At 41.3% G+C, this 12,306-nt stretch overlaps 1 pseudogene; it reads left to right on the top strand.

Annotated features, from left to right (window-relative positions):
• The first annotated feature begins 445 nt into the window (after window positions 1-445).
• Window positions 446-8,718, top strand: LOC109376473 (olfactory receptor 7E24-like; annotated as a pseudogene).
• The last annotated feature ends 3,588 nt before the right edge of the window (window positions 8,719-12,306 follow it).

The following is a 12,306-nucleotide window of genomic DNA, read 5'->3' as shown; positions in this document are numbered from 1 at the left end:
ATCTGTTGCCCTTCCCCCAATTTCCCAGCACTGTTCCCCTCCCCCAATTCCCCAATAAAAATCTTCTAAAAAATTTTTATAAATGAAACTATGATAGTTTTATTTTCATTTTCATTTTTACTTCAGAGCCACAGTTCATGAGCCACAGTTTGCTGACCCCTGGTGGCTCTTCTGTCACAAAAGTTTGCCAATCCTTGGTCTAGATATACCACAGTTTGTTTATCCATTCACATCTTGAAGAACACCTTGGTTGCTTCTAATTTTGGGCATTTATGAAGAAAACTACATAAAATTTGTGTGGACATAAGTTTGCAACTCACTTGAGTCAACACTAGGAGTGCAACTGCTAGATCATATGGTAAATCTGTGTTTTCTTTTAAAGAAATAGCAAAACAAAACAAAACAAAAGCATCAAATTTAATGAGAATATCAAATGTTGGTAATAATGAGTGAAATTGCCATGGCAGTGTATGCAAAGACTCCTTTAGGCTCAGATATTCTGGAGATCAAGTTAGTAAGTATAAAGAAGTTTCCAAATGTATATATACACTAGGAGCCCTCTATTTTAATTCTAGGAAAATAGGTTATCAGATTGGCCAAAAAAATGTAGGTATGAGACTGTTGATAACATTACTGCTTATGGTACTTCAGAATGTACTGGAGAACATTACTATTAGAGTATGCTGTTTAGAGCATTGCTGTTGGAGTATAATGTTTCTAGTGCTGGAAAATTTTGAAGAACTCAAATGGAATGGTTGAAAAACACTAACCTTATGAAGTGTCCATGTTATAATGTTAAGTGGAAAGTATAGGACAGAAAGCCAATCATATAGAAAAATAGCAGTTTCTGGGCCAGCCAAGTGGCTCAGTTGGTTAAGAGCTTGCTCAAGAGTGTGAGCTCTGAGCAACAGGGTCACCGGTTTGATTCCCACATGGGCCAGTGACGCTGGATCCTGAGCTGAGTTGCCAACAGGTGGCAGGATGGCTCAGCTGGTGAGAGCATGTGTTCCTAACAACAAGACTGCCTTTTCAATGGTGGGCTACACCTGCCCGCAACTAAAGAATGAACTCGGCACTTTGAGCTGAGCTGCCACCCAGGTGGCTAACTCGTTGTTAGAGTGCATGCTCTTAACAACGAGGCTGCTGGTTCAACTCCCACATGGGATGGTGGCTACACCCACCCGCAATAATTGAACACACACAGCACTTTGAGCTGAGCAGAGCAACTGGACTTGGAGCTGAGCTTGCTGCGCCCTCCACAACTAAGATTGAAAGACAACAACTTGGCTGTTCCCCTTCCCCAATTCCCCAACACTGTTCCTCTCCCCCAGCCCCCCAATAAAATCTTAAAAAAAGAAAAAGAAAAATAGCAGTTTTGAGATGAACTGTGACTGGAAAGAAATTCACCAGAAGTGTAACACCAAAAAAAAAAATCCAATTAAAAAATGGGCAGAAGACCTGAGTAGACATTTCTCCAAAGAGGACATACAGATGGCCAAAAGACATATGAAAAGATGCTCAAACTGTCACTAATCATCAGAGAAGTGCAAATTAAAACCACAATGAGCTATCACCTCATACCTATGGTCAGAATGCCTATCATCAATAAATCAACAAACAAGTGTTGGATAGGTTGTGGATAAAAGGGAAGCTTCTTGCACTGTTGGTAGGATTGCAAATTGGTACAGTCACTATGGAAAACAGTATAGAGGTTCCTTAAAAAATTGAAAATAGAACTAACATATGACTCAGCAATTCCACTTCTGGATATTTATCTAAAGAAACTCAAAACATTAATTCAAAAAGATATATGCACCTCTATGTTCACTGCAGCACTGTTTACAATAGCCAAGATATGGAAACAACCTAAGTGTCCATCAATAGATGATTGGATAAAGATGTGACATACATGTAGAATGGAATGTCACTCAGCTATGAAAAGTGAAATCTTGGGCTGGCCGAGTGGCGCATTGGTTAGGAGTTGGCTTGGGATGCCAGCTCTGAGCAGCAGGGCTCTGGTTCGGATCCCACATGAGGGCCAGTGATGCTGTGTCCTCTACAGCTAAGATGGTGAACAACAGCTCAACCTGGAGCTGGGCTGCCGTGAGTCACCGGCAACGGTGTAGGCTGCAGTGGGGCTGGTCAGCAGCAGGCATGAGCTTTTGTGAGTTCCCATGAGCCGCCGTGAGCGGCAGGCCAATGGATGGCGAGCGACTGCCTCACCCAGGAAGAGCACAATGATGATATCAACATAGGCCAGTGAAGCGACATCCTCCCCAACTAGACTGAAAAACAAAAGGACAGCAACTTGTCTGTTTTCCTTCCCTGATTCCCCAACACTGTTCCCCTCCCCCCAATTCTCCAATAAAATCTTTTTTTTTTAAAGTGAAATCTTGCCATTTGCGACAACATGGCTGGACCTAGAGGTTATTATGCTAACTGAAATAAGTCAGAGAGAGACGTATACCATATGATTTCACTTATATGTGGAATCTAAAGAACACAACAAATGAACAAACAAAACAGAAATAGACTCATAGACATAGAATAAGCTGATGGTTGCCAGATGGGAGAGGGTTTGGCGGGCTGGGTGAGAAAGGTGAAGGGATTAGGAAGTACAAATTGGCAATTACAAAATAGCCATGAGGATGTAAAGTATAGCATAGAGAATATAGTCAGTAATATTGTAATAACTGTACAGTGCCAGGTGGGTGCTAGACTCTTCGGTAGGGATCACTTCATAAATTATATAAATGTCTAACCACTATGCTGTACACCTGGAACTAATGTAAAATAATATTGAATGTCAATGGTAATTGAAAGAAAGTTCTATAAAAACATCTTTAATAGTTGAATAAAAAAATAAAGCTAAAAAGACACACACAAAAATCACCAGACTGTTCATGTTGCTTATATCTCTCACAGGCAGCATTGTGGACACCTATTTTCTTCCTTTTTTTACACTTTCTTAATTTTTCACAATGAGCATATATTCCTTTGTGATCAGAAAGAATTATTTATAGAGAAATATATTCATATCTTAGAACTGATTTCAAGGTGGCCCCTCCATTCTCCCTGTTCCCCTGGGTCAGGTCAGGTACAGAGTAACTCCTCAATAAAAGGTAACTTATCATAAACCATTATGCTAGTATTTGGAAGATGAAAAAAAGAGAAAGCAGAAGTAAGAGGAACAAAAATTTAGAGATGAAAACATGGAAAAGAAGCTGTGTAAATAAGTCAAAGTTCTTCAGAGAAACAGTACCAGCCATGTGTGTGTGTGTGTGTGTGTGTGTGTGTGTGTGTGTGTGTGTGTGTGTGTAGAGACTTATTATAAGGAAATGGCTCATGCAATTATGGAGGCCGATATGTCCCAACATCTGCAGTTGGCAAGTTAGAGACCTAGGGGAGCCGATGTGTAGTTTCGGTCTGAGCCCAAAGGCCTGAGACCCGAGAGTCAGTGGTGTACTTCCAGTTTAAAAGCTGGCAGGCTTGAGCTGATATTTCATTTCTAGTCTGAAAGCAGAAGAAAAACCAGTGCCCCAGACCAAATGCAGTCAGGCAGAATGAATTCTCTTTTCCTCAGCCTTATTGTTCTATTCAGACCTTCAACTGATCAGATGAGGCCCACTCCCATTAGGAAGGACGATCTGCCTTAATCTACAGATTCAAGTGTTAGTCTCATCCAGAAAAACCCAGACAGACACATCCAGAATGTTTGACCAAATATCTACCATCACAGAATCATATAGATTATACTTGATGTATTCAACTCAAAGGTAACATGCTGCAGAAACAAAAAGCTCTGCACCTGGCTGCAACAATAATGAATCGGATTGTGAATTGGGAGAGCATCCGATGTCTTCTGGCTTCTCTGATGTGAAGCAGACATGGTTTATGACTCTAAATATCTAGAGATAAGTACTTTGATCTTGAATATCTGGTGGTGGTGGTGGTGTGTGTGTAGCATACAGAATAAAAAATCTGGTTTAGGGCAGATTTTTCAGATATGGGAGGAATACAATCAGCCTAGATGAGCGATGTCAATTTTATTGCTTCAGGATTCCATGGATCATAGGAAGACACACCAGAGGAACTTCATGGGAACACCTGAGCCTGACATGCAGTAGGACATGGGGAGTCAGGAATAGGTGAAGATGGCTGTTGTTACAATACTTTTTCATAAAGTAGATAAATATATGAAGATTATTACTTAGGAAGAGTCTGGCTATCTTTGGTATCAAATGGCAAAATAAACTGCCACTGGACACTTTCTTGATTCCCCAGGGCTTCTTTAATTGAGGTCCTCATAGCCTCTCATCTGGGCCACAAACAGACTGGTGCCTTTCTAGCCCATTCTGCAGGCAATGTCAAAATAGTTCCAATCTCATCATTGTATGCATCTTAAAAGTCATTTATGGCTCCATATACCTTCAGGAGAAAGCACAAACTCCAGTGCCCTCCATGATCTGGCCCCTGTCCTACTGCTTTACCTTCATCTCCCATCCACCACCCTCTTCCTGGCTTGAAATTCACCCTCTGTATCAAGGAGGAAGTTCCCCAAAACTTTTCAATGAGGAGAAAGGATGACTATGACACAGAAGTATTGTCTAATTGTCTGCCTAATCTCTCATTTTGTCTAATTGCCCAATTCTCTCTTTTTGTCTGATTGCCTGCGTAATTATCTTATTTTGGGGGGAATATTCCTTTGTTTGCTTGGGGCCTAGACTTTGTGAAGTTAGTGCTCATAGGAATTTAATAAATTGGGAGTGATTTTTGTCCAGCAGACATGCAAATTATTTATTTTCAGCTAAAATGATCACACCATAGATGATTGTTTGTTGCCCTGTGGGAATCTCTGTCTGGTAAAAAAGATAACCCCAAAGGTGATGGTTTCACTTTCCTATATTTTTGCAACTAACTTGGAAAACTAATTCCATCACTCCTTTCATGCCTGTACAAATTTCTGTTCCTCAAATGCTTTGCAAACTAGCTTTACTCCCCTTGTTACCTCATTAATAAATACATCTTTGGCATATGTTCTCTATATGTTTGTATGAGTCATATATTTTTTGTAGTTTCAGGTGTACAAAACAATATAATAGTTAGACACTTACACCCCTCACAAAGTGATAACCCCCCCTATTTACTACCTCTCTGACATCATATATAGCTGTTACAATTCCATTGACTCTATTCCCAATGCTGTACTCCACATCCTGTGACTATATAGATATTAAATTATAGTTGACATTCAGTATTATTCAGCTTCAGCTTCAGGTGTACAGCACAGTGGTCAGGCATCTACACCATCCATGGAAGTGGTCTCCCTAATAAGTGCCTAACTGACACCCTACAAAATCTTTACAACATTATTGATTATATTCCCCAAACTGCCTTTCATATACCCGTGGCAATCTTATGGCTACCAATTTGTGCTTTCTAATTTATCCATTGGAAAATAATGCTTTGACATTAGATACTCATCTTACAATTCTGGGAACATCTATACAGTTGCGTAGCTCTGGACTTTTGCATTTACCACTCCCCCTCACCTGGAGTCCTCCTCCCCCTTATTCACCTACAAGAGTCCTACCCCTCCTTCCACACTGCCCTGAAATCTTCACTGACACCCCTATACAGCGCTGGTGACTGTCTTTAGACATACAGAGGATGTCCAGCACCTTGTAGGTACTGGACTACACATGAGGCAACTCATCACACTGCATTTATGTGCTTGTTTCCAGATTTTGTATCCTCCCAGGAGAGCCACACATTATAGTTACCACTTTATGTGCAGCACCTAGCTCAGTGTTAGGCACAGGGGAGATGCTCTGTAGATGTAGAAATGTCCCCTTGAAGAAAACAATGGGGGGAAAGGGAAAGTTTCCCCTTTCATGAGTGGAGAGAGGATGATGAGCAGGAGGTCCACGCCTGAGAGGCAGTGAAGGAGAGCAGACCTAGAGACAGAATAAGAGAACATAAGGTCTAGTGGGGCTTGGAAGAGCTCTGTCCAGAGCCAGAGACTTTAACTTGACTTTGGTGGGCTTTTCTCCACTACATCTCTGCCTACGTGCCAGGAAAATATGCAAGTAAAAACTTTGGCCCCCCTCTTATCTCTTTGCCGCAGCAGTTTCTGAGCAACACTGGGGCATTACAATGAAATTTCTGAAGGTGTGGGCTCTATTATCTTTGTTTCTCCCAGTGGAGGACAAATAAGGACAGAAGAGCAGGGTTAAATGCTAAGGGCGGGGCCCAGGGCCAGACTGACACCTGGCGTGGCCCAAGGGCATTTCCTCCTGGCCTGGGATAGGTGAGCCACAGGATTACTTGATGCTGAATCCCCTTGCTTCTCATTAAATAAATTGCTGTCTTGACTGTTTCTGAAGAGCTCCTCCCTTGAGGATCAGGAGAGTCATCTGTTCTGCCGCCTCTACCCACTGGGAGCAGAGTCAGAGCCACATGTAGGATCCTAAGTGCCAGGCTCTGAGATCTGTGTACCATGTAGCTTGTTTCATTTCATCTGTAAAAATCACCCTCAAAATCTAGGTGCACTGTTTATTATTATTTTATAGAAGAGGACAGGAGCATTTTTATGTAATTTGCACAGGCCATGAGGCAGAGAGCAGTGAAGCCAAGTTTAAACAGGGAAGCCTGACCCCCAGACCCAGGGCACCTGTCCTGTGTCCTCCCCCTGCCAGCCCCACTAGTCACTTCACTTCTCTGGAGGCTCCAGGAAGAGACCACCTACTCATTGTGCTTTCCCCTTTGGGGCTTTCTGGTAGATCATAGCAGAGAGCAGTGGTTGGCACCTGCTGCATCAACTATATAGGAAAGATGGCTGAGAGCACAGAGAGTTGGCACACAGTAATTTAGGGCAAAGCCCCCCTCTAGCTGTCCACTCTCTCCTCTTGTGTAACCAGCCCAGTCAATCTCAAAGGGAGACGTACTCAGGAAACTGGAAAGCTTAAAAATGTACCTCAGGGCTGGCTGAGTGGCGTGTTGGTTAAGAGCTGGCTTGGGAGAAGCAGGGCCCCGGTTTGGATCCCACATGAGGGCCAATGATGCTGCACCCTCTATAGCTAAGATGGTGAACAACAGCTCAACCTGGAGCTGGGCTGTTGTGAATCGCTGGCAACGGTGTAGGCTGCAGTGGGGCTGGCCGGCAGCTGGCAAGCACTTTCATGAGCTGCCGTGAGCAGCTGTCCTATGGCCAGCGAACGACTGCCTCACCCGGGAAGAGTGCAATGATAATACCAACATGGGCCAGTGAAGTGATGTCCCCCACAACTAGACTGAGGAACAAAAGGACAGCAACTTGTCTGTTTCCTTCCCTGATTCCCCAACACTGTTCCCCTCCCCCAATTCCCCAATAAAATCTTTAAAAAAAAATGTACCTCAGATATACCTGTAGTTAAGCCTTCTGGACTCTGCTTAAACCTTTCTAAAGGTTGGGAAACTGAAGAAGTCAGACTCAGACTGACAATTTAATTTTGAATCCTTGTCTCCTCTACTTATCTTTGGGATATGCAACTAGTTTTTATTATCTGACTTGATTCCTAGCTGATACAACTGCATTGAGTAATGACTAACGGTAATTACTAATGCATTGAGTAATGCTCCCTATGGGATCGATATGTGGTGAGTGCATAAAGTAAGGACAAAATAACTTTTAGATATTATTTTCTTTAATAATGATAAAGCTGATCCTCATGTCATTCAACTTAAATACTTGTGACCTGAAGTTGTGATTTCCCTCAACCCCTGACAGGATATTTTAGTTTTGTCCTCAATTGAGTAGATACTTAGTTTTTAGAGAAAAACAATTGTCTCAATTATTTCTGATTTCCTGTGGCCTATATACTTTGTTGGCACAGAGGAAGCATCGAAAACAAAATGGAACAAAAATCTCTTTTAAATATTGGATATACACCTCTTTGGTTAATGGAAACAGGGCATAGGCAACATGGTTTCCACAAATTGGGTGCTTTCTTGCTTTCAAAGGTGTCCCATAGAACTAGAAACAAGAAGAAATAGTACTTGTTTGTGTCTATGTAATGGATAGATGGGACCAATTATTCTCCATTTATTAGTATCTACCACATTCAAGGTGTCCAGGCTACATAGAACCACAATATCTAACACATGTCTCAGAATTTTTCCTTCTGAGTCCCTCAGAAGATCTAGAAATTGCAGCCCCTCCTTTTTGGGCTCTTCCTGTCCATGCACCTGGTCACGGTGCTGGGGAACCTGCCCATCATCTTGGCCATCAGCTCTGACTCCCACCTCCACACTCCCATGTACTTCTTCCTCTCCCACCTGTCCTTGGCTGACATCTGTTTCACCTCCACCACTGTCCCCAAGATGATGGTGGACATCCACACTCACAGCAGAGTCATCTCCTATGGGGGCTGCCTGACAAAGATGTCTTTTTAATCATTTTTGGATGTATGGATGCTAGACTCCTGACTGTGATGACCTATGATTGCTTTGTGGCCATCTGTCACCCACTGCACTACCCAGTCATCATGAATTTATGCCTCTGCTGCTGCTTCGTTTTGGTGTCATTTTTAATGGGCCTTTTACAATCGCAGCTGCACAATTTGATTGTTGCAACTTACCTGCTTCAAGAATGTGGAAATTTCTAATTTCTTTTGTGACCTTTCTCAGCTCCTCAACTTTGCCTGCTCTGACACCTTCACCAATAACATAGTCATGTAGGCGCCATCTTTGATTTTCTCCCTATCTCAGGGAAGGATCTTTTTCTTTTACTACAATAGAAAATTGTTTCCTTCATTCTGAGAGCCCCATCATCAGGTGGGAAGTATAAACCCTTCTCCACCTGTCAATTTGCTAATTTTATGCAATAAGCATTGGAGTGTACCTTGGCTTAACTGTGTCAACTTCCCCCAGCTCTCAATGATGTACATTGTAGTCACTCCCAGGCTGAACCCCTTCATCTACAGTCTGAGGAACAGGGACATCAAGAGGGCATTGCAAAGGCTCCTCAGCAGAACAGCCTACTTGTAATACCTGGCTCATAGTTTTGGTCAGTGGATTAGAAAAAAATTGTAAAACCAATCATCTGGCATTGGCAAGCGTGCCTCTCGGGTCACATAATTTTTTGTAATTCTCGTGGCTTTCATATCTCTTGATGTTTCATGTCTGAGTATTGATTCTTTGGGCACATGGGATTGGAGGAATATTACGGGATCCCACCTGTGGGAAACCACATCAAGTTTGAATCCAGTACACTTGTGGAATATTCCGTTTTTGTTACATATAACCCGGGCACCCTGGTGAAGTGCACAACACACTTTTTAAAACATATACATAAAATCCTCAACTCTTCCCATAGTCCACTATGTCTATTGTCCAAAAAGTTTGGCATTGATCAAATCCATGAAGGCAGGTTATGTGAGAGGATGCATGTCACTGGTCCTCAATTTTGGCTTTCTGTTGGAAGCACCTGGTGAATTTTTAAAATCCTTATAACTGAGTCCTTCCACCAGGGATTCAGATTTAATTGAATTGGGGTATAGTGTGGTGGATGGTGGTGATGGTTGCACAACACTGTGAATGTTCTTTTTAAATTAATTTTTTTTCTATTTCAATTACAATTGACATTCAATATTATTTTATGTTAGTTTTAGGTGTACAGCATAATGGTTAAATATTTATGTAATTTAAGAAGTGGTCCCCCTGACTAGTTTGTACTCACCTGGCACTATCCATAGTTATTACAATATTACTGACTATATTTTTTATGCTATACATTACATCCTCATGACTATTTTGTACCTACCAAATGTATTCTTATGCTTTTTACATTTTTTACTCAGCCCCCCACCATTCTTCCCATCTGGTAACCATCAGTTTGTTCTCTGTATCTATGAGTCTGTTTCTGTTTTGTTTGTTTGTTTATTTTGTTCTTTAGGTTCCACATATAAGCAAAATCACCGTGCATCTGTTTTTCTCTGTCTGACACACCACTCCGCACAACACCCTCCAGGCCCATTCATGCTGCAGTAGATGACAAGAACCCATTTCCATCCATGGCCAAGCAATATTTCATTGTATATATGTACCACCTCCTCTTTATTCATTCATCCATCACTGGACACCTAGCCTGCCTCCACATCTTGGCCATTGTAAACAATGCTGCAATAAACACATAGATGCACATGTCCCCTGAAAGTAGCATTTGGGGTTTCTCCAGATAAAGACCCTGAAGTGGGATCACTGGGTTTTCTTTCTCTCTTGTTATAGCCTTTGTTTTAAAGTTCATTTTGTCTGGTATAAGTATTGCTACCACAACTTTTTTTCTTAATTTCCATTTTCATGAAATATCTTTTTACATTCCTTTACTTTCATTCTGTGTGTGTCTTTCAATCTGTAGTGAGTCTTTTGTAGGCAGCATATGTAAGGGTTTTGTTTTTTTATCCATTCAGCCACTCCATCTTGTGATTGGAGCATTTAATCCATTTACATTTAAAATAATTGTTGATAGATATGCAGTTATTGCCATTTAATGATTCATGTATATTTTTTTTCATCTTAAGTCTCTCTAAGATTCCTTGTAATACTGGTTTGGTGGTCAAGAATTCCTTTAGCTTTTTATTGTCTGGGAAGCTTTTGATCTGTCCTTCAATTCTAAATGAAAGCTTTTCTGGATAGAGTAATCTTGGTTGTAGGTCCTTACTTTTCATCACTTTAAATATTTCATGCTAATCCCTTGTGGCCTCCAAAGTTTCTATTGAGAAATCAGCTGATAGTCTTATAGGAACTCCCTTGTAGGTAACTAACTGCTTTTCTCTTGCTGCTTTGAAGATTCTCTCTTTGTTTTTAACCTTTGGCATTTTACTTAAGATGTGTTTTGGTGTGGGCCTGTTTGATTCATCTTGTTTGGGACTCTCTGCGATCCCTGGGCTTGTATGTCTATTTCCTTTACCAGGAAAGGGAGCTTTTGTGTCATTATTTCTTCAAATAATTTCTCAGTCCCTGCTTACTCTCTTCTCCTTCTGGTACCCCTATGATGCGAATGTTGGTATGCTTGATGTTGTCCCAGAGCCTCTTAAACTATTCTTATATTTTTGAATTCTTTTTTTTTTTGGCTGTTGTGTTTATGTGTTTTCTTCTACCTTATTTTCTTATAGCTGATTTGACCTGCTTCATCTAATTTACTGTTGATTCCCTGTAATGTATCCTTCATTTCAGTTATTGTATTCTCTATTTCTAACTGGTTGTTTTTTATGTTTTCTATCTCCATTTTTATGTTTCCTATCTCTTTGTTGAAGTTCTCCCTAAGATCACTGAGCATTCTTATAACCAGTGTTTTTTTAGTCTGTGTCTGGTGGATTACTCATCTCCATTTTATTTAGTTCTATTTCTGGAGTTTTGTTCTGTTTTTTTATTTGCAACATGTTTCTTTGTCTCCCCATTTTTGCTGCCTCCTTGTGTTTGTTCCTATGTATTAGGTAGCACTGCTATGTCTCCCAGTCTTTGTAGAGTGACCTATATAGTAGTTGTTTTATTGGACCCAGTGACACGGTCTCACTGGTCACCAGAGCTGGGTGCTCCATGCATGTCCCTTGTGTGGGTCTTGTGTGCCCTCCTGTTGTAGCTGAGCCTTTGTTGCTGTTTGCACATCAATGGAAGGGATCACCCTTGGCCTAATTGGTTGTGAGGACTGGCCATGACTACAGTAGAGAAGCTGTGGTGCAGGGGCTGACCCTGACAGAGCAGGATTTGCTTCAGCAGGGCTCTGGTGCCTGCCCAGTCTACCCTTTCAGTGTGTCATCCTTGGAGGTGGTTGGGTGATGCTCCAGCTCTGTCTGAAGCTGGCCACAAAGCATACCAGCCCCAGGGACTCCTGGGAGGGAACACACTGCATGCCAAATTCAGCTCCACCTGTGCACTGTCCCGGGCCACCTGGAATGAGCCATAAAGCAATCCATAGGTGGCCACCCACCCACGCTGGGCTTGGAGGTGCCTCCAGAGGCCCATCATGAATCAATTAATGTTTTGATAAACTTTATCTCATAGAATTTCCACATTTATTAAGAAATGTGTTCAATTCATAGCCATATAATATGAATTCGTAGCATAGATATTTTTTAATCTTGTCATAATAGAGTTGTTGCTCTCCAAGTTTAGTTACTAAAAGGGATGAAGAAATTGCCTATATAATATTTGAAGTCTTGTATTTATAGTTCCAATGGTGGTTAGATTATACCATTGAGGTTCTACGTGTTTATCAAATTATATATATATATATATATATATATATATATATATATATATATATAT

Source organism: Hipposideros armiger, unplaced genomic scaffold, assembly GCF_001890085.2.
Source record: "Hipposideros armiger isolate ML-2016 unplaced genomic scaffold, ASM189008v1 scaffold_1138, whole genome shotgun sequence".
Taxonomy (NCBI): domain Eukaryota; kingdom Metazoa; phylum Chordata; class Mammalia; order Chiroptera; family Hipposideridae; genus Hipposideros; species Hipposideros armiger.
The sequence above is the reverse complement of the archived record's forward strand: the minus strand, read 5'-3'. Positions and strand labels throughout refer to the sequence as shown.